Source organism: Rhinopithecus bieti, unplaced genomic scaffold (genome assembly GCF_001698545.2).
Source record: "Rhinopithecus bieti isolate Rb0 unplaced genomic scaffold, ASM169854v2 scaffold_15185, whole genome shotgun sequence".
Taxonomy (NCBI): domain Eukaryota; kingdom Metazoa; phylum Chordata; class Mammalia; order Primates; family Cercopithecidae; genus Rhinopithecus; species Rhinopithecus bieti.
The window spans coordinates 973,245-996,537 of NW_016808100.1; the positions used below are offsets into that span (position 1 = coordinate 973,245).

At 43.2% G+C, this 23,293-nt stretch overlaps 1 long non-coding RNA gene across 2 annotated transcripts in view; it reads left to right on the forward strand.

Annotated features, from left to right (window-relative positions):
• Window positions 1–1,306: 1,306 nt before the first annotated feature.
• Window positions 1,307–23,293, forward strand: part of LOC108537818 (uncharacterized) — a 23,115-nt gene continuing 1,128 nt past the window's right edge. The window contains exons 1-5 of one of the 2 annotated variants that reach the window (XR_001887928.1): window positions 1,307–1,661; window positions 2,856–2,921; window positions 8,500–8,690; window positions 11,630–11,711; window positions 15,469–15,641. This is a non-coding gene — a long non-coding RNA (uncharacterized LOC108537818). Of the gene's footprint in view, window positions 1,662–2,855; window positions 2,922–8,499; window positions 8,691–11,629; window positions 11,712–15,468; window positions 15,642–23,293 lie in introns of those variants that run through there. The other variant, XR_001887927.1, reaches the window with a different exon arrangement.

Sequence of the window (23,293 nt, forward strand, 5' to 3'; positions counted from 1 at the left end):
TTAGTGCTGAGACCCTTTTTCCTGAAGCATGCACATTCTCGTCTCTCGAGGCCCTCCCACCGACCCTAAGAGGTCAAATGATTCAATTCCATCACTCCCCAGAGTATCAGAAAAGCCAGGGAGACCCAGGGTTTCCTTGATGATCCCTGGCCTCTTTTCTCCATTGTCCAAATCATGGAAAATGTCAGAAACAGAGAAGAATACAGAGTATTCTACGTAACACATATGCAATCGCCTCCAGATGGAACAAGTACTGATGGCTTGCTATACATGCCCCAGCTTAAAAAATGCATGATAGACACAGCAAAGTTTACCCTTTGAAATCTTCACAATTCCATCTTTCTTTTCTTCCTCAGAAGGAACTATTGTGAAAGTCGTGTTTATCCTTCCTGTCCAAGTATCTATCATTTATGAATTAATAGAAAAATGTAGGATATAAACTTATATGTTTTCAAACTGTTTCATAAATGATAGTGTAGAGAATATCATTCATCAACTTGCTTTTTTTTTCTGTCTACAATTCTTTGGAGATCTTTCCATGTTAATTCTTGTACTTGGACTCCATTTCAGGCTGAATTGTGTCACACACTCAAATTCATGTGTTGAAATCCTACCTCCAGTATTGCAGATTGTGACTGTAGTTGGAGATAGGATCTTAAAGGAGGCAATTAAGTTTAAATAAAGTCACAAAGGCAGGCCCTAATCCATTATGACTGATGTCCTTATAAGAAGAGGAGACTTAGACACAGACCCCTACAGAGGGAAGGCCGTGTGAAGATGCAGAGAGAAGATGGTAGCATCTATATATAATCCAAGGAGAGAGGCCTGGCACAGATCCTTCTCTCACAGCCTTCAGAAGGAAGGAGCCAACCCTATCAACACCTTGATCTCAAACTTCCAGCCCGAAGAACTGTGGGAAATAAATTTCTGTTGTTCTTCATCCAGTCCAATGCTTTGTAATGGCAGTCCAAGCAAACGAATACTGACTCCCTCTCACAAGGGAATCCTAGGGGAGGGCCAGGTGCTGGTCATGGATTAGTACGTTGCTTCTCCTGAGATTTGTGGATTTTATCAGAGGAATTTATGAAAGCCTTCATATCTATCACCTTGATATCTTGTTAGGGTAGAGCTTGAGGCACTGTCACAGGTTGTTGGAGAATAAGTTTTGGGGCAAGGGATTGTTCCCAGTGCCCCATAATTATCTCCAGGACACCAGCCTCTTATGACTACACAAAAGGTCTGGAATTAGAGACTGCAACATCACTGGCCACATCCCAAGAACATTGGCCACTGCTTCTAAGTTCTTTCTAGTCTGGGGAGTCTGACTGATGCTCCCAGGGGCTGCTCTCAGTTCAGAAGCTTCCTATATAACACAAAGCCTGCCCTGCAGGTCCTGAAAAGGCAGATGATGGGAAAACACATCACAGAGCCAGCTTGTGATATCATGCATCATCTTTAAGAAAGCATTTGTGGAGCTTCACATAATGCCCCTGTACCTGTAACATGGGCCCACACCTGAAGAAAACATGTGGATAGATTTCATCTGGCAAAAGGCCAAGGAAGCCAGCCATGCTGAGACCTGCTCCTCAGACTCACTCATTGTAGCTCTGCAAGGGCTGACCTCATGGACATGCTGCAAGAATAGGTTCATGTAAAAACAGGTGAGAAATCTCCTTGCTGGAGGAGGCAGCTTGAAGAAACCAGACAGTTTGCTTGAAAACTCAACATCTTATTGTAGCCCAAAGGACTTAAAGTGCTCAGAGGAAAAGGTGGTATTTGTTCCCATTCAGAAGCATTTTGAAGCCATTGTTTATAATGGTGGAAAATTGGAACCATCCTAAATATTTCCAATTTTTAAAAAAGTGGAATTTATTAAATAAAATAAAGAAGTGAAGCTCTTAAAATGATATGTAATGTCATGGAAAGATGATAAAGAAATGGTGTTATTTGGATAAAAAGTTACCTTTTAAAAGAGTATGTATGCTATAATTTCATCTTTATTTAAAATATTTATAAGAAACACTAAATGGTTATGTAGAAAATGATAACTTATTTATCTCTAAGTGGTAAGTTCATAAATGTTTATATGTTTTCTTCTTGTTTCTTTTTGCTGTGATATATACAGTCATGTGTTGCTTAATAAAGGAAATATGTTCTGAGTAATCCACCATTAAGTAATTTCATCATTTGTGTGAACCTCATGGAGTGTACTTATACAAACCTAGACGGAATAGCTGACTACATACCTAGGCTACGTGTTATAGTCTATTGCTCCCAAGCTATAAACCTGGACAGCATGTTGCTATGATGAATACCGTAGGCAATTGCAACACATTGTGTCCTTAAACACATTTAAACATAGAAAAGAACAATAAAAATGTGATATTATAATCTTACAGGACCACCGTTATATATGCAGTCCGTCATTGACTGAAATGCCATGTGAGGCATGACTATATGTATGGATCTCTCTCTATATATATATATACGTATGTACAGAAGAAGAATTTACCCTGTGTTTTTGGCCCTCTTTATGTAGTGAGAGAGAACTAAACCAGACAATCTTTAAGCTCTCTATCAGCTGTAACATTCCAAGACTGATTCTGAAGCATTGGAAATTAGCTGGACTTAGTGACATACAAAGTAATTATGAAAAGAATGTTTGCTTGATTAAAAACAAAGTTGTTGGAGAATGTGGAGCTGGCGCTACATCCACACAACCCATGGGCTTTCATGATGGTTTGGCTGTTCTGATTGTAAAGGAAAAATGATGATAGCTCACAGCTACTAAATGCATTACGTAGTTGGAATTGGGCCAGCTGTTTTACATGTATCATTTTACTTAATCCTCACAGTAACCCTACGAGGTAGATGCTCCCATTGCAAGCTGTAACTCTGGAGAGATCAAGTCAATGCCCAAGGTCAGTAGCCAAGAGAGCAGGGTGTGCATTTGAAGTTCAAACCCTGAGATTTGAGCCCTCAGCCTTCATCTTACTTTCTGCTGTCCCCTGGTGGAGCACTTCCCTTAGCCTTGCCATGGCGAGAAAACGTGGTGTCCTGGAAGAGACCAATGGGGCAAGTGTAAGCCTTTTGGGTTGTGAGCGTTAGTAGAGAAGAACCCACTGAAGTCTCCTTAGGGCAAATGAAGTGACTCCATAAACCAAGAGCTGAGCTTGGTGGGAAATGAGTCACGAGCCTCAGCCCAGGGAAAGGTCACGGTGATTCTCCTTGGCGTCAGGCTCAAGGCAGCTAGAGCAAAGTGAAGAACTGCTAGGAATGGAGGGTGAATGAGGGAAATAAGCTACACTGAAGGGTTTGCATTTCCTTAAAGGTGTTATGTAAGGTTTCATGCTGGAGATGAGTTAATGAAACACGCTGTTACTTTCATGAAGTGTTCTAGTTTTAGAAACATGAGGTATTGCATGTGAGCTGTGCAGTTCCCAACTCCTGCCCTGCCCTGCTCTATATCATGGAGCCAGGAGCCTCAGGTTCCCACGCCAGCTCACCCCCATCTAGGTTCAGCCACAGGCAGCTCTTGGGATGAATCAGATGGTGAAAAGAGGAGAGAAGCAGGGCATCTCCCTCCATGGCCTCCAGCAACATCTCTGCTAGAGGTCACGTCTCCTCTGAGGCTCTAGCCCTTACTGAATGACCTACCACATTTCCAACTTCTGCTGGATGACCTGAAACCAGGGCTCTGGTAACCCCACTTCCTGCTTGCCCACCAGTCTTGTAGTGGTAGCAGCCTCTTGTCATCACCAATCTTTGGCTAACTATCATCGTTTGCTTGATTTTTCTGTTTTTCCATTACTTATGTAACCAATTACATTCCCTCTGTTTGACATATCAGAGTGGTTTATTTTTTAATCAATACATAATGATTGTACATATTTGGGAGGCTGAGGTGAGATGATTGCTTGAGCCCAGAAGTTTGAGACCAGCCTGGGAAACATAATGAGACCCCTTTCTCTACAGAAATTTTTAAAATTAGCTGTCCATGTTGGCACACACCTGCAGTCCCAGCTATTCAGGAGGCTGAGACAGGAGGATTACTTGAGCCTGGGAGTTTGAGGTTATGGCGAGGTCACGCCACTGCACTCCAGCCTGAGCCACAGAGTGAAACACAGTCGAAAGAAAGAAAGAAAGAAAGAAAGAAAGAAAGAAAGAAAGAAAGAAAGAAAGAAAGAAAGAAAGAAAGAAAGGAAAGAAAGAAAGAAAGAAAGAAAGAAAGAAAGAAAGAAAGAAAGAAAGAAAGAAAGAAGAAAGAAAGTTACTGCAAGCAACCATGAGCCTGAGAAAGATAAGGAGGACTCAGATATCTTAGATATCAAAAAATTAGAATTGCAGATCTCAGATGTAGGTGACACAAGAACACCTCTGAGACCCAGCACCCAAGAGACTGGGTGGACAGAAACACCAGCATGAGTATATTCATGTTGATCAAGCAGGGGCCTAAGAAGGGCAGGAGTGGAGAAGATGAGGGAGACGTGTGTTTAGTGGTGACAATTATTTAATAACCACCCTTGGATCTCCTGGCCTTTTCTCTCCTGTTATTGTAAAGACATTCATTTTTCTTTAAACCCAATAAATTATTCTCTGCCAGCAAGCTGGGGGGAGGGGATGAAGAAAAGACCTCGGTTTGCTCTTGGCTTTCCCTCTGTCTAGTCCAAACACTGGAAATGTCAAGTTTGCCCACTAATTAAACATGTCTGTCTTGGACTGCACTTGTATCTTTCACTGAGAAGGTGTAGATTTCCAGGGAGACATTACACATTCATGTTTCCAAATACAGCATTTTACAATCTCCCTGTGTGACACAAATACCAACTTTGTGACAGCGTCTCCCAGTAGGAAAGACACCTGAATCAGGCAGCCTGGGTCTGGTGGAGAGCAGGGTGTGCCCAAAGCCTTCCCTTTGATTTGTTTTCTTGGGGAGCTGCTCTGGACCTTGCCAGATTTCCATGAATTCTGCTACACAGCTGATGTCTCCCAGGACTGGATCATGGGAAATCTTGTTCCCTGGTCATGCTGGCACTCCTTGCTACAGTCCTTGGTGTCTGGGTGGTAGGGAACTGACAGTTTGTAAGGTATCTGTGGCCATAGTTATCATAATATTGCAAAGCTTTCCTAGAAACGTAAGAGAAAGGTATCATTATCACATCCATTCCACAGATGCGGGCTTACAGTCTTGAAACCTCTATAGAATGAGGTTTTTTTAAAGTGTATTTTCTAGGTGCTAGCTATAAGCCTGGCCCTGTGTTAGGTGCTACAGACAGATCTGTAAACAAGATTGGCACAGTCCCTGCCCACCTGGAGTTTTAGTGGAGTAGAGAGCAAATAAATGATCAGGCATTGGGGAATCAGAGAGGTTAGGAAACTCACCGAAGACAAGTTTCTGCTGGTTAAGTGGCCAGGCCAGGCCTCCTTAACTTCAAATCTCTGATCCATCTTCTTGGGCAGTAAAGCATGAACCTTAAAAATGTGAGCTGAAGATGTGGATGCCATCTGAATCCTGTGAAAGTCAAGGAAGAAGAGAGCGGGAGGGGCCACAGCCTGATTCTAATGTGGGTGAAGGCATTTCTGTTATGCTGCTCCTGGAGTGCCAGGCAGGGGTGACTCACTTGGAGGAGGCATGCCCCAGCAGAGGTCTGGGGGAGTTCCCAGGCTCCCTGCCTCCTCTCCCCACTGTTAAGTCACCACAACATTGTGGGGCCTGGGGAAAAGCAGCAACACTGTGGGATGACAGTTTTCCACCTGCCTTCCTGGACCTGTTTTAAGTCTCAGAATCTCATCTTCCCCATCTGAACATGGGCATCTTGACACATTGTTAGACCATGAGTGGCCAGTGCTTGGGATTTCATGGACCACTCATATTTCTTAATGTGCATGTGTGTGGTGCGGGGGATGGAGCTCAAGTTAGGAAACTACATTTTTAAAAACCCTGACTGTCTACTTTTAAAATCTCTTGTTAAACAAAAGACAGTTTCACATCAGGCAAAGAAAGAAGGAATAATACAATGTATAAGAATACAAAATTTTATAAAGCTCGTTAAATGGAATTACATTTGTTGTGGTTTTTTTTTTGTTTTTTTTTTTTTTTTTTTTTCGAGACAGAGTTTTGCTCTTGTTGCTCAGACTAGAGTGCAGTGGTACTGTCTCGGCTCACTGCAACCTCCATCTCCTGGGTTCAAGCAATTCTCCTGCGTCAGCCTCCCAAATAGCTGAGATTACAGGTGTGTACCACCATGCCCAGCTAATTTCTTTAGAAAAGACGGGGTTTCACCATGTTGGTCAGGCTGGTCTTGAACTCCTGACCTCAAGTGATCCACCCACCTCGGCTTCCCAAAGTGCTGGAATTACAGGCATGAGCCACTTTGCCTGGACAAATTTTACATTAGGTTTAAAGAGCTGACTTTGTTGTCATTTTTCTCACTTCTTTTTGGACTGTGGTGAAAACTGCACCATGGATCCAGCCCCATCTTTGGCCCTGGGCCAGCAGCTGGAAAGATGGTCCATAAGCCCCTTTCAGCTGTGTTAATTCTGGGCTTGCGGTGTCCACAGGGCAGTCTGGGGTCTGCAGCTATTCTCCTTGGAAGCAGACAGTCTTGGCTTCATTTCACTCCAGAGTTGCATCTGGAGGCTTCTGTTTGGTCTGTGATCACTGAAATGGCAGCGTCCTGTCAGGGCAGCTCCCTCCATGTCTCTCCATATGGAGACTGCATTTCCACTGGGCCTGGCAGCTCTTTTGCTCATAACATCAGTCCCTACTGATAGATTCGTCCCTGTCACACTATTTACTGAAACTAGGCCACTTAATTAAAAGCAAGAGATTTTGCATAAACTCCAGCAGTGGCTTTATAAATTCCAAGCATTGTAAAGGGACCAGATGGAAGAATGTGCCAATTATCACGGAGCCCAATGTTCCCACCCTTTCCAACATGCTCCTTAATCATGGAGGCACCTGCTCTCATCAGGGACTAAGGATGCTACTTTCATTGTCAGCTTACCATGAACACGAAAAGGGTCAACCCCAGCACAAATACGATTTGCTTTCTTGGGATATTTACATCACAAAGTCAATGGTTCAGAGATGCACTTTTTAGACAGCTATGGAGCCACGTTAACTGTATGGGAGAAGGACTGCAGATGGGGCAGATGTCCTGTCAGCAGGGATTTGGGTACCAGGCTGGGAGGAGGCACTAGAGAACCAAGCAGGCTTCCAGCTCTGAGTCTTACACTGTGGAGTCTATTGGCTTGTCCAGATTCCTTCGCTACTCTTCTCCACTCTGCTGCAGCTCAGGGGCTGACCTATGTGAACTGATCTGACTCCCCTGCCTTCTGGCTTCTGCTTGCATTTGGCCAATGAAAGCTGCCAATGAAGATAGGAAGATGGGAGGAGCAAGAGGCGAGGGTTTTATTCCTTGTTCTCTCCTGCCAGGTCACTGTGGCTTGGCCCTGCAGGCCACATCTCCCATCAGGTGGCTCTTCCTTTACATTCTTCTCTTCAGTTAGGGAAACTGTCAGCTCCCTTTGCTCCTCCAGGCCTCAGATGGTGGAGTGCAGGTGGGGGTATCGGCTCCCTGCTTTAGCGAGTCCTGGACACCATACTATCCTTTATTAGTTTCTCTAAACTCTGTAAACAAGTCCCTTTATCAATACTCCTCAAATAACCCCACCTGGGTGAACCATTTCTTGACCACCAGGACTCCAACTGTGGCAGGGGTCTTTAGGAACATCGGAAGTAAGTACAACACAGTCCTTGCCCCCAGGAGCTTACAGTGGAGTTGGAGACATGAGACACAGATAGAAATGGGACCAGATTTCCTGCTATGAGGCGTCCTTGATTCAGAAAAACCATCATTGTGGGCTGCAACATCAGGCGAGGCTACTAAGAGGAGGTGGTGGCTTGGGTTGGCTCTGAGTATAGTCCATGTTTAGGAAAGTAGGGAAGAGGTGGTGGCATGCTGGGTAGGAGAATAGCTTAAGCAAAGAGCAGGGGTCAGGAACACCCTGGGGCATGTGGTGTCAACTATAAACTCCAGTGGCCTGATGGGAAAGGAAAGTGAAGGAGGAAGAAGGGAAGCATTTGAAGAGGTGGAGGAGGCATGATGAGTCTGGACTTGGTGAGGACGAAGAGAACTACAGTCTGTGCAAATATCTCCTTCCCTCTGTCCAAGGTGCTTCTTTCAGGCTCATTGTCGGAAAGAGCCAGCTGCCCTGGAAGAGCTGACTGGACTGTTCTCATCATTGAGCTCTCAGATCAAATATCCCATCTTTTGAGAAGCCTTCTGTGGCAGCCAGCCTCCGAGGTGGCCCCAGTGACACCCACCTCTTGTATTCACAATCTTGTGCAGTAACTTCCTGTTGAGTGAGGGCTGGACTCAGTGACTTGAGTCTAAACAACAAAATAAGGTGTGTGTGTGTGTATATGTGTGTGTGCGCGTGTGTGTGTGTTTCAGAGACTTATAAAAGGCAGTGTGGCATCTTCCTCTCCTGCAGATCATTTGCACTGGGGGAAGCGATTCCAGCTGTCCTGTGCAGAGACGTGCTTGGCAAGGAGCAGAAGCTGCAGGCCAACAGCTACATGTGGGGGGAAATCCACCAGCTTCAGTCAAGCCTCAGATGACTGAACTCCCAGCTGACAACTTGATTGCAGCCTTGTGAGAGACCCTTAGCCTGACCCACTCCAGGTAAGCCACTTCCAGATTCCTGACCCTTAAAAACTGAGAAAACAAACATTTGTGGTTTTGAATTGCTAATGTGTTGTACAAAAATAGCTAACCAATACACACACCTTCTCTGACCACAAAAATTAAATCAGCACCTCACTCTCCACCCTGCACCTCCTGTTACCATCACGCCATGCCCCAGCCTCACATGACCTGGCAGTTGCTCTCTCTGAGGGGCCTTCTCCTTCCTGCTTTAGACTTTACTACTTTCTTTGCTGCTCCTTGAACCTGTGGGGAATGCCCCCACCTCAGCACTTTTGCACCTACTCTTCTTTCTTTCTAGAAAGTTCTTTCCCAGTTACATGCATGGTGTGCTCTCTCTTTTCCTTCAATTTCTCAGTGAGTCTTTCCCTGACCACTCTATTTCAAAGTATAACCACATTCCCAATGCCTCCCTAGACTTGTCTCAATATATCTTTTTCCACAGCATGTATCAATGCCAGACACAGCATATATTTCTACCTATTTATCTTGTTTTTTGGTGTCTTTTTCTCACTAAAAGGTAAGCTCCAGGACGCTAGGCATTTCTGTCTGTTTTGTTCATTGTTGTATAACCAGCACTTAGAACAGTGCCTGGTGTATAATAGGTGCTCAATAAGTATTCGTTGAATGATGATCACATTATTTTTTTCTGTGTTTTTGGGCCTCTTTGCCCTTGGTATACCTATGAAGGTGTAATTTTATGGGGAAAAGAGACTCAGCAGATGTAATAAAGGTTACTTGTCAGTTGACCTTAAGATAGGGAGGTATTAATAATTTTGGATTATCCAAGTAGATGCAATACAAGCATATGAGCCCTTAAATGCAGAGAGTAAGGGCAGAAAAGGAAACCAGCAAGATTCCAGCATGCGCAGTAGCTGATGAGAAGAGGTGTAGGGTCCATGAGATGAGAAGGAAGGCGGGCAGCCTCCAGAGGCTGAGAGAGTAGCCCCAGGATGATGGCCAGCAAGGAAGCAGGGACCTCCGTCCTGCAACCACAGGGAACTGTGTTCTGCCAGCAATCAGAATGAGCCTGGAAGATTCTTTCCAGAATCTCCTGAGAGGAGCCCAGTTGGTTGACCCTTTGATGCTGGCCTAGTGAGACTTGCAGCAGAGAGCTCACGTGCACCTACCTGGACTTCTGACCTACAGTACTGTGAGATAATACATGGTTGTTATTTTAAGCTGTTAGATTCATGGTAGTGTGCTGTGGCAGCAATAGAAAACTAAGGCAGAACCCTCTTGATTATAGTCTGTTATATTGCTAGTTTGTTTAGTGTGAGCTCAGAGCTATTGTCTGTCTTGTAACCCCAGTGCTTACAACAGTGCCTGGCACAGAGTTTAATAAGTATTTGCTGTATGAATGAGTGAATGGATGGATGGATGGGTCTCTACTTTGCCGTGGGGTAGGGGTATCTGTTGGCTTGTCTAGGGGTCCACTAGATTGTGAGAATCTCAGGCACCAGGGTCAGATGCATTCAACCGCACAACCTCAGTGCCCTGCCCTGACTTGCCTCAGAGCGGGCTGCAGTACACCTTTGGCAAACTCATGGGCAGCCTAGGACCAAGCTACAAGGGAAGAGCACACAACACCGGCAAAATAATCTGACTCTGTATGCAAAGTCCTCATCCCTGTACCCTCTAGAGTCAGATTCTGGCTATATTGGTCAGAGATGATGAGGCAGGCTTTGGTGACAGATTCAAACGCAGCTGAGCTTTGTACTAACTTCATTTCCTCTGAGCTTCAGTTTCAAGCTCTCAAGTGGAGATGGTGATGATAATACCTACCTCCTAGGGCATCTTTATGAAGATTAGTGAAACTGTACAAGTAGAAGACTTTGTACACAGTAGGTGCCTAATAAATAGTAGTTCGTATTAGTTTGCCTTTTGTTGAATGCTGCACCTTGGTGTTTTCTGGGGGAAAGTTTTTAGAGAATTTCACTTGAAATGGATGAGAAGTCTGGTCAGTGACATCTGCTTTGACTTCCACAATGAACTCCCCCAACCCAACTCAGTGTCTGCGTTGACATTCACACCAAAGGTGATCAGCTTGCTCTGGCTGCAGCCATCCAGGGACCAGCAAATACAATTGATGTTAATGGAAAGACAATGATTATAAAACATATGGCAAAAATGACAATGTTGAATTGATCCATTTAGAAATGATGGAATGAAATATATGGTGTTATCAAACATACACACACAGACACACACAGATACTTACACACAAACACATATATTTATACTCATACACACACCCCTCACTGAAAAGGTTAAAGACAGTTAAACTATCATGGGAATGGATACAAAATATTGCATGGGGATTTAGAGGCAAGAAATACAAGGAAACATAATGCACTGTAAATTAAAGTCATTTATAAAGTGCAACTGGCACCCAGATAGAAAGGAAAAATGATTTGTCAGCAAAAGTGGGATGTCCTGTTATTTATTTACAGACTATTTTTATGGGACAGGAGAGAACGTATTTATTAAGGGCTTGCTGGTGTACAAATACAAACATATTAATGCGGGGCACTGAGGACACCTACCTAATTATTTGTCTCAAACTGACTTTCTTCATTTGTTAGTTTTGAGCCCATGAGGCCCCTCTGGCATTCCTTGGAATGTCTGTTCTCTCATCAGTGTGAATCTCTTTAGCTCCAGGGCTGGCCTTGCGCTGCTCTGTGGACACATGGCATGGAAAAGGTTACTCCCAGAGGTTACCACGGTCTCCCCTGACTTACACAGCACTGCCACCCTCATTCAGCAACATTGACAGGGTCTGTGTGTTGGATTTTCTGCCCTGCCTCTGCAAGTGAGCATGGGTTTTGGTTTGAGGGAAGCCACTTCTGGCCTAAGGAGCTGTGGGTTTGATGCCTCTTCCCTGCCTCCTGCATTCAAAAGGAGTATATGTTACCTAGGTATCACCTGGCCACTTGTGACCCTAACAGAAGCAATGAATAAATCTGGAAGCAAAAACAAACAGAGAAACCAGAGAAGAAGGTGAGTTATATATTAGAAAACACTGGTTACAAAGAATAAAATGATGTAGATGGTGAAAAGGGAAAGGAGAAAACACAAGAACCTCTAATACTAAGACTGGAGAGAGGGCTTGGGACCTTTTTGAGAGGATAAAGTGAGATTGTGTATGTAAAATATTTTGTATGGTTCTTGGCACCTAGGAGTGTTCAATAAATGATAAATAATAATTATTATTATATAATATTAACAGTGAGAATTTGTACCTTTTAGTAACCCTTCTGTTATCTAAGCAGTTTATCTGAATTTTAGAAGTACACAAAATGTTTACTGTCAGAAAGATCCTGCTTTCTAAAACAATATTACCAGTTCAAAAATTGGAACCCAACTGAGACCTTATGGGGACAGCTACACAGAAGAAATTTAAAACCAACACCAGTGGCTGATATTTAAGAAGGAGGCATCTCCTGAGATCAAGGAGAAATGTAACATGTCACTGATGTGTTACTTGATGTGAAGTAATTTGAAAAACTGATTAGACGATTTTTCTACCATACAATAAAAATATAAACATTCATTGCGCCTCAATGCAAACACAAGTCAGTTCTGAACACTGCAATGGATACTAGAGTGAGTACCCTGGGAAGTATCTAAGTAAAAGTACAGAAAATTAGGATTCAAGAGACAAATCTCCACAACAAAGAAACAGCAGCAAAGAAAAAGATGACTTGCTTGAGTCCCTAGAAATGATGAAAGCTAGGGCCAGGTACCAGACTCCACGCTGCTAAAATCCTAGATGTACTAGCATCTATTTCGTTCTGCCTGACCTGTTTCCTTTTTCCCTTTGGTAGCAACATCACCTCCTAACTTTCCTTATAGAATCACACTTCTTCTATCTTCAGTCCATGTATTTCAAATGCAGTTGACTCCCCCCAGCTCCAGAGGGAAGCAGGTGAAGTAGGAGTCCCAGGCCTAGCCAGCCAGAGCACCATGACGGTGATAGGCTCAGGAAGAGGCACACAGTCCAAGTGGAGTTGGCAAGATTTGGTTCTGGGACTTTTGTTGAAATTGTTGAAAACAGAAAATCTCCCATTCTAAAGGGATTGTTTGGAAGCCACCAAAAAAATTATATTTGAGAATGGACATAAGACAAAGAAAACTGGAACTGAGACACAGTGTGAGGTCAGGTCTTGATACAATTATTTAAGCTTCTGGATCCAGCAGAGCTTGAAACCAGTCATACTACTAGAAAGAGGGAGGAATTGATAGATAGATAGATAGATAGATAGATAGATAGATAAATAGATAGGTAGATAGGTGATAGATAGTAGATAGGTAGATAGATGACAACTAGATAGACAGACAGATAGACAGATGATAAGTAGATAGATGATAGGTAGGTAGATGGAGAGATGATAGATATATAGACAGGTAGATAGAGATGGATAGACAGATAGATGATAGAAAGATAGATAATAGATAGGTTGATGGATGATAGATAGGTAGAGATGGATAGATGGATAAATAGGTGATAGATAGGAAGAAAGATAGAGATGGATAGATGGCTAAATAGATAAATAATATATAGATCGATAGATAGATCACAGGTAGAGATGGCTAGATGGATAAATATATAGATGATAGAAAGATAGATAGTATATAGATCGATAGATGATAGAGATGGACAGATGGATAGATAGGTAGATAGAGCAATAGATAGAAATAGCTTATGCTGTCTTGGGTTGATGTCATTTATTTGTACCTGAATGAATCCTAACTAATATAAAATATAAATCCTTTCCTCTTCTGATACACCACCCTACCTCTTAAGTGTTGCCCTTGGAGAAAATGCTATGGTACAGTAACCACTAAATACTTGAGTGTGTCTCCCTAGGGAGAGTCCTCCCATGTAAGTCTAGCACCTGTGCTTGCGGGAGATTCTAATGAGATGCCCTGGCCCCCCATGCAGACCTTGCTGTTGGAAGGAGGAAGGATGATGGAGAGCAGAGGCCAGAGAGTGCCTGCAGGCAGGAATGAGCAGACTTTCCTGCATGCCTGGCAATGACATGGCACCTTAGCAGTGAGATTTGTCAGCTTAGGCATCAGCTGTGCCACAGCAGCCTTCATCAGAAAAGGCATCTTAACAGGGAACAGTGAAACCATGTCTGAGGTGGTTGTGAGTGTCATGACTGAGACACAGAGGGAAAGTGGCCATCGTGTATGGAATAACAGGAAATCAGGAGTTGCAAGATCCAAAGTCCAGAGTGGGCTACTGATGCTGATAAGGGCCTTGAAAAAGTCTACAGCTCCAAGTTCCCAGCCTGTAAAATAGGAATAAAGATACCTTCCTACCTCTTGGGATTTCCTGAGGCTCAAAGGTGGCCAGTAATAGCAGCAAAGAATGACATTTTGTGTTCATTGATGTGTCAGCCACAGTGTTCAGCATCTTGCCTACCTTTCCTCATTGAAACTTCACAAGATCCCTGTGAGGTAGGCCATGTTGCCATACACATTGTGCAAATGAGAAAACTCAGGCTTACAGAAATTCAATGATTTTCCCAAGGTCATACAACAAATGAGTGGCAGAGCCAGGATCTGAACTCACAGTGCAAGTCCAGGCTGTACCCTACTGTTTCCTAATGTGGTCAGAGAATATGAACCTTGAATAAGGACCTTGTAGATGCAGACAATGGGAGCTAAATGTTTAGAGTGTGCTGTGTTTTGGATTAACTCTTTCTATTGACGATTAGGTTTTCTGTTATTAGTACAATGACTCTTTTCTAAAATGCTTTGGCATCTGGGATGAATTACTGTCTTTGTCCAGACAGATGAGTTGTAATAAACAGCCTTAAAATCTCCATGGCCTAGCACAGTGGAATTTTATTTCTTGCTCATATAATGCACTGTAGGTGTTTGGTTGTTGACCTTCACGTGCTGATCCAGGGACACGGAGTCCTTCTATCTTACAACGTTAGCATCCTTTGTGGCCCTAGAGTGGCCTGCTGTATCCTCTAAATTCAGCTGGAAGACAGGAGAAGAGAGAAAAAATTACATATGGAAAGGTTTTTATGGGCCACTGGGACAGACAGATTCACTTTACACACATTTCCTTGGCCAGAATTCAGTCATGACTACATAACTACGAAAGAGATGGGGGATGCAATCTAGATGTGTGCTCAGGAGGAAATGGGCTTTGTTGAACAGATAGAAGTCATTGCCACATTTATAAAATAACCGTTGTTCTAGCTTACAAAATTTTTGATGATTTTATTGATTTCATGTTCCCTGTCTGGACTGCCCAGGAACCAGGGCAATCAATGTTTTTGGCTCAGCCTCCACATGGATACCTTGAAGAAGACATAATTTGTGAAAAAGAAGAAAACAAGACTTCATCCCAGTGAAGCCTCTGATAATCCCCTCTCTAGTGGATGCTGGGATGCACCACCCAGGTTCCTATTGAATAAAGGTGCTCATCCTCCAGTTGCTGCACTGTCGTCAGCTGACAGATGTCAGCTGAGATGCTCTCCAGAAGTTGTCCTCAGATGAAGAGAGCTGTCTCACCCAAGGTTATGACCTCTTCACAGGAACAACTTCCAGACAATGACTCCATTATTATGTGGGATATAAAGACCCAACCCCCTTGACTCAAAGTGGGACAAAGAGGGTGCTCCCAGCCCCAGAGCTCCTGTGGGGTTAACTGAAGCTAATTGATGCTAACTGTGGCTGCATCCTAGCCCAACCCATCCTTTTGAACAATCCTACTTCTTCCCCTCCCCAACAGATGTGGTCCTGAAGATCCTCCTCAATCAGCTTCCTCTGAGGAAACTCTATTTCAGAGTCAGTTTCCTTAGAAACCGAGCCTAAGACAATTGGTGTCAAGAGCAGTTTAAAGAAGCAGACTCCAAAATGGAGTTTTGGAGCTGGATCCCCTGTTAAGCACCTGACAGTGAGAACACCGCCACTGGCTGTAAGTGAAGCATGGATGATGCTGGAGCAGTGCAGTTATTAAAACTCCCCAGTGCTGAACCAGGTGGGATAGTAGTGGAAGAGAATATCCTGGGAGGGGCATTGTCTCAGGCTTTTGAGAAGTGTAAGGGAAGTCATGATTATAAGGACTGTGGAATTAGATGGGTGTGTGTGTGTGTGTGTGTGTGTGTGTGTGTGTGTGTGTATCTGTGTAGACAGAGTCTTACTCCATCTCCCAGGCTGAAGTGACAGTGGCCCAATATCGACTCACCACAACATCCGCCTCCCAGGTTCAAGCGATTCTTGTGCCTCAGCCTCCTGAGTAGCTGGGACTATAGGCATGCACCACCACACTCTGCTAATTTGGGGTATTTTTAGTAGAGATGGGGTTTCACCATATTGCCCAGGCTGGTCTTGAACTCCTGTGCTCAGGCGCTCTTCCAGCCTTGGCATCCCAAAGTGTTGAGATTACAGGCATGAACCGCCATGCCCTGTCTAGAATTAGATGGTTTTTGTGACAGTCCATGCATTAAGAAAAGACAATGAATGTCTGGTGGAGTTTGTAAAGGCAAAGTTGAAAGTCATATGGCATCTTTGGCTGCATGTAAAAGAGCCTTCCATCTTCTGTGACCTAATGACATAAAACGCTAAGCATCAAGCCCCATATTTAATTAATAGAGCATCAAGGACTAGTGGTGGTTGAATTCTCAACCTTGGCAAATCTGCCCTACAAGGGTCAAGTTTAGGAAGGAATGGGACACTAAGATGAGGGATGTGGGAGCATCTGGTTGAGGGTTGAGGCATTCAAAAGTCTTGAATCCACAGATCCCTCTTAATACCCTGAGCTGAAAGAAGGGATCCACTCCTCCCCATTAAAGGCTAGCACCTCCTTGGTACCAAAATCTGTCTTAGTCAGCTTGGACTTCCATAACAAAATATCATAGGTTGGGTGGTTTAAACAACAGAAATTTCTTTTCTTACAGTTTTGGAGGCTTGCAGCCTGAGATCAGGGTGCCAACAAAGTCAGGTTCTGGGGAGGACTCTCTTTCTGGCTTGCAGACAGCTGCCTTCACACTGTGTCCTCATGTGATGGAGAAAAAGAAAGAGAGAGAGAGAGAGAGAAAGAGAGAGAGAGAGAGAGAGGAGATTATCTTCCTTTTCTTATAAGGCCGCCAATATTATCAGATTAGGGTCCTGCTCTAATGACATCATTTAACCTTAATTACTGCCTAAGAGCTGTATCTTCAAATATGGTTACATTCAGGGTTAAGGCTTCAACACATGAATTTGTTGAGGGGGCGGGTACACAATTCAGTCCATAGCAGTCTCCTCGCTTGATGATTATGCAGAAGCCCCTACTTTGCATGAAAACATACACTGCCTCCCCCACCTCAGGATCTACCCTCACCTCATCTCCTTGTCACCAGACAAATTACTAGGGTTAAATTACAAATGAAAAAAGTCAGCAGAGGAAGCCTTTGTCCTGCTAAGAGAGGACAGGCATATATCTTGAAGGAGCCATAGGACCTGGCAAACGTATCCCAGCAGGAGATAGAATAGTATGAATGAAACTGGATACTGAGGGTCCCGGGTCAAAGGGACAGTTGAATAAGGGATAACTTATCAGTATGGGAACACAAAAGATTGTAACACATGCATGCACTGCTCTTGGAAGAATGGACAAAATCTTGGTCCAAGTTAAATAAAAATGATAGAACTTCTAGGATAATTCTGAATGAAAGGATTGAAAAGCTTAAGGAAGTTGGCAAGCTCGAATTGATATATTACTTAAAGCCCAAAATCCATCAGCCAACTATGCTCTGCAGGTGGTACCAGAAGGCACTCTATTTACAAAATGAAAAGGAATGCACTGGTGAGAGGGGCATGAACATTGTTCAGAAGTCCAGTGATGGCTGATCTCTATAGTCCAGGGTAATGGTAAGAAATGCTGTCATTAGCCTATCATATTTCCTTGATAGCAGTAGGGTTGATGCTGGCAGAATCGCCAGTTAGCCGAGGTGAGATGGCAGTACTCAGCCATCAGAAGCAAGGAAGATGCAATTATTGTAGTAAGTGACAAGGTCAGAGTGTAGTCAAGGGGCCTTGACCCTCTGAGAGATATGAAGATTGTTAATAGAACCCAGTATTCCTATTGATGAGACCGATGGACAGCCAACAACTACGTTGCTCAACCTATACAATCAAAATAAATGAAGAATGAACGATCAGGAGGTTGGGAGCAATTGACACAACAAAAATGTATAGCCCACAGAGGAGATTTGCATCTGACTAGTTTTTAGACCTATAACTGACTTAAGGAGAGGCCAGGGTTCCAGGAAGAAGTATTCTGTAACACAACGTCAGGGATATATGGAAATGATTCACACAGCTCTTCTAAAAAGGGACCTATGACCATTTAACAGTCATGCTAAAAAAAGAGAACGTCCAAACGTTGGAGTTAGACACAGGGTTGGAGTTGACATTGCACCAGGAACTAAAGCAACATTATAATCCTTCTATTAAGTGAGAGTAGCTAGGAACCACGTATTAAATGCAGTCTTAACCCAACTGTAGATCATGTTGGGTTAACTGGGTCCACAGTTTCACGCAGGGGTCATTTCCCCACTTCCCAAATATATAATGCCAACTGACATATTTGGTAAATAATAGAGCCACCATACTGGTTCCCATGCTTGTGGAAAAGCCAAGTGGAGGCCACTGAAACTGTCCCCCAATATAGTAAATCAAACAATATCACAAACCAGGTAATTGGCATAAATGAGTACTACCTTTAAAATCTAAATGATGCAGGTGTGGTGGCCCCCATAATGTTCTGGTTCATAGGTCTGGCTCCTAAAAAAGCCAGACAGATCTTGGAAAAAGAAAATATACTGTGGAAACTCAACCAGATAGTAATCCCAATTGTAGCTGTTATGCCAGATGTGGTATATTTGCCAAAGTAGATTAACCTAGTCTCTGATATGTAGCATGGTCCCACATATTTGGTGAATGAGTGTACTCTTCTTCATTCCTGTAAGTAAGAAGGGTCAGAAAGTTTTCACTCAGTTGGGGCAAGAAACAGCATTCATTTGCAGTCATGCCCCAGGGCTATGTTAACTCTCCCACCTTCTGTTATAATTGAGTGTCCAAAGGGATATAGATCATTCTGACATTAACAGAACATCATGTTGGTTCACCATATTGATGACATCATATTGATCATACTAGGTGAGCAAGAACTGGCAAATCCATTGGAGGCACAGGCACTCAAAAGGGTGGAAAATAAACCCCTCAAAGTTTCAGGTCCTACAATATTAGTGAAAATTTTAGGGGTCCAGAGGTTTGAAATATGCTAGGACATCTCATCCAACTATAAAAAGAAATATTGCATCTTCCTCTTCTTACAATGAAGAAAGCACAAATCTGGTTGGCCACTTTGGGCCCGGAGGCAGCATATTCCATACTTAAACACTGGTAAATGCTACTGCCCATCTATCAGGTAACATGAAAGGCTGCTAACTCTGGGTAGAGCCAAGAGCAGAAAAGGGCTCTTGGTACAGGCTATAGTGTAAGCAGCTCTGCCACTTGGGCCATATGGCCCAGCAGACTCTACGGTATTAGAGGTAGTGGTAGTGGCTCTCAGGATTTCACTTGGAGTTTGTGTCAAGTTTATCGACCCTTAGAGTTTTAGAGAAAAACCATGACATCTGCAGCAAAGAATTATACGCCATCCATATATATATATATATATACACACACACACACACACACACATATATACTTCTGGTGTGCTGCAGACCTCTGGCAGGAATGAAGCTCCTGAACGTGGGATACGAAGTGAGCCTACGACCAGGACTGGTTATTGTGAACTGGATTGTCAGACCCACCTAGCTATAAGGTGGAGCAGACCCAGGAGCAGTCCAATGTATAATTGAAGTGGCACTTTCAGGCATTATCAGAGACAGAGGTACAAGTAGACTGCGTAAGTGTGACCCAGACCCCCACATTATTAAAACTGTTGCACTGACACATCTCCCTCTGTTTATATGCATGGCCCCATGGGAAGGTTTTTATAACCAGGGACAGAGGAGGAAAAGGCTGAGCTTGGTTCATGGATGTACTCACTCATCAGGTCACTGTGAGTCAAAAATGGATTGCCACTTCACTACAGCTCCATGTAGAGGTGTCTTTGTAATACAGAAATTCTCCCAATTGGTGGAATGTTGAACATTGCACTAGGTTTGAATGGAAAGAGAAGTGACCTGAAGTAAGAGTGTGTGTATATATGGACATTTGCATGGTGGCAAATGTCTGAGTTAGGGATCTAGAGGGAGAAAAATGGGAAGATCAGAGTCAAAAGGGTTGAAGGAAGAGGCATGTTGCTATAAATAAATAAATATGAAGTTTGAAGGTCTTTGTGCATCATGTGAATGCTCATGAGAGAGCATCCACCATGAACAGGCTACTAAATAACCAAATACATAGAAGGGTTATCCCTGATGGCTGAAATCACCCAGTGTCTGCCATCAGCTGCCAAAGTACCGGCACACTAATGGAGGAACCACATGGCAGGGACTGAGGCTATGTATGGGCCCAACAGGACTGAGGCTATGCATGGGCTCTCACTGACCAAAGCTGATCTTGCTACTGCCACCGCCAAATGTCAACTTGCAGCAACAAAGACCAATACTGAGCCCCCAGTGTGGCACCATCCCTTGAGGAGAGCAATCATCCGCCATAGGCAAGTTGATTACCTTGGACCTCTTCTCCCCAGAAGGATCAGTGGTTTGTCCTGACTGGACATGACACATATCTGGGTAGCAGTTTGTCGTTCCTCCTCTCAAGGTCTCAGCCAATATCAGGATCTGAGGCTTATGAGTGCTTGATCCATTGACGTGGACTCTACATACTACTACCTCTAAACAAGGCTCCACTTTATAGCAAAGAAGTGTGGGAATGGATCCGTGACCATGGGATTCACTGGTCCTATCAAAACTGGACCTTTCAGAAGTTTCCACCAGGAAGTCATACAAAGGTTTTTTGAAAGCACAATTGAGGCACCAGCTTGGTGATGACTCCCTGAGAAGATGGGGTATTATCCTCTAGGTCACAGTAGAAACCCCAAATTAATGGCCATTATGTATTGCTCTGTCTCTAGTAAGTGGAACCCATGGATCTGAGAACCAAAGGCTGGAAGCAGAGGTGGTCCTACTTGCCATGGTCCTCAGTGGCCCTACTGGGGAATTTGTGCTTCCTGCCCCATGACTCTGGTGTCTGTGGGGAAAGATTCTCGTTCTGAGAATGAGATGAATGTTTCCACTAGGTGACATAGCATGCGGTCCAGGCCCATCCAACTCTAAAGCTGCAACTTAGTCACTTTGAGCTCCTCAAGCTGAGAGACAAGCAGCAAAGCAAAGGAGACCATTCTGGCAGGGATGTTGACCCAGATCATCAGGTGGAGGTCATGCTGATGTCAATATGAAGGCAGAAAATAATATGTTTGGTGTCCAGGTGTTTTATGTTTCTTGGTACTTCCTTTCCCAGTTTTTGATAGTAAGTGAACAACTACAGCATTCTAATTTGTTTAGGGTATTGGACCTCTCAGGGACAAGGGTCTGGGTCACTGACCAGGTAAGTCACCTAGACCAGCAAAAGTGCTCATCCAAGGATAAGGGGAATCTAGAATGGGTAGAGAAGGGAGATAATGAGTATCAGGTGTGAGCAAACAGACCAACTGGAATCTTGGAGAAGCTGTTCCTAGATCTTATTATGTAAAGAGAGTAAATCTGAATGGTGCAAGAAATGGTCTTTGTGGTCCTGTGGTATATGGCTCAGATTTCCCCTTCACGATGAAGGCATGCATTCTCTACTGCTGGAAGTTTTGGAGGCTAATGGAAGAGGGGCACCTTACCCTAGATCACACACCACCTGGAAAAGGAAGGCTGCAGTCTGCATTCAGTGACATGTTAATAGGGATATAGCAGCCCCAATCTTACTATCTTTATTCTTCTACAGATGCTGATCCCTAGGTCACTCCCTGATCAACTTCCTGCATGCATATCTCTGTCTTATAGCCTACTAGCCAGGGAACCAGACCCAAGACAGTCTCTTCCATTATTCAGTTCTGTGAAATCCATTTTGTAAGCCAGGGAGTGGGAGTCACATTATCAGGGAAGACTTGAGAACTGCCCCCCATGACATTTTTCCTATACCCTTGTGAATGGTCCCTTCTGTTGTCTTCTTATGGGCCTATAAGAAGTCACAAGACTACACTCACAAGCCTAGAAAATGCAGACATTCCTAAAAATCTTGGGACCAAGAGCATCTCTTGGCTTCTTTCCCTCAGGTCTAATATTAGTTGAATAGAATAATAGAAAAATCCATAAATCTAACATATTGGCTGGGGAAAAGTGAAAGGCAAATTTTCTAAGTGCAAAAATGAACGTATATTAGTATTATTATTCAGAAGCTCTGGCAAAAATTAGTAAATTCTGAAATCCATGGTGGTACTAGAGAAGAATTGGTGACCACATCAATGCTTTGATTCATCGTAGGCCAGAATCCTTCTCCAACACGGTTCTGATGCAAGATACCCAGTATCTTGAAACATTCTAATTTGAGCTTCATAGCTCAGATAACAATTTTGTTTTTTTAAGCCAGCATTTCCTCTGTGAGGAAGCAGGGGATTCTTCTATGAATTAAATTAAATTAAATTAAACTTTTATAAAATTGGCAAGCATGTAGGAGAATAAAACTGGATCCTCATCTCTCACCTTATACAAAAATCAACTCAAGATGGATCAAGGACTTAAATCTAAGACCTGAAACTTTAAAACTTCAGAAGATAACATCAGAAAACCTTTTAGACATTGGCTTAGGCAAAGACTTCATGATCAAGAACCCAAAAGCAAATGCAACAAAAATGAAGATAAATAGGTGGGACTTAATTAAACTGAAGAGCTTCTGCACAGCAAAAAGAACAGTCAGCAGACTAAACAGACAACTCACAGAGTGGGATACAGTCTTCAAAATCTATACATCTGACAAATAACTAATATCCAGAATCTACAATGAACTCAAACAAATTAGCAAGAAAAAAACAATCTCATCAGAAAGTGGGTTAAGGACATGAATAGACAATTCTCAAAAAAAAGACATACAAATGGCCAACAAACATATGAAAAAAATGCTCAACATCACTAATGATCAGGGAAATGCAAATCAAAACCATAATGCAATACAACCTCACTTCTGCGAAAATGGCCATAATCAAAAAATAAAAAAATAATAGATGTTGGTGTGGATGCAGTGAAATGGGAATACTTCTACACTGCTGGTGGGCATGTAAACTGGTACAACCACTATGGAAAACAGTGTGGAGATTCCTTAAAGAACTAAAAGTAGAGCTACCATTTTATCCAGCAATCCCACTACTGGGTATCTACCCAGAGGAAAAGAAGCCATTGCACAAAAAAGATACTTGCACACACATGTTTTAGCAGCAAAATTTGCAATTGCAAAAATATGGAACCAGCCCAAACGCCCATTAATCAACAAGTGGGTAGAGAAATTGTGGTGTGTGTGTGTGTGTGTGCGTGTGCACATGTGTGTGTGTCTATATATATATATATATATATATA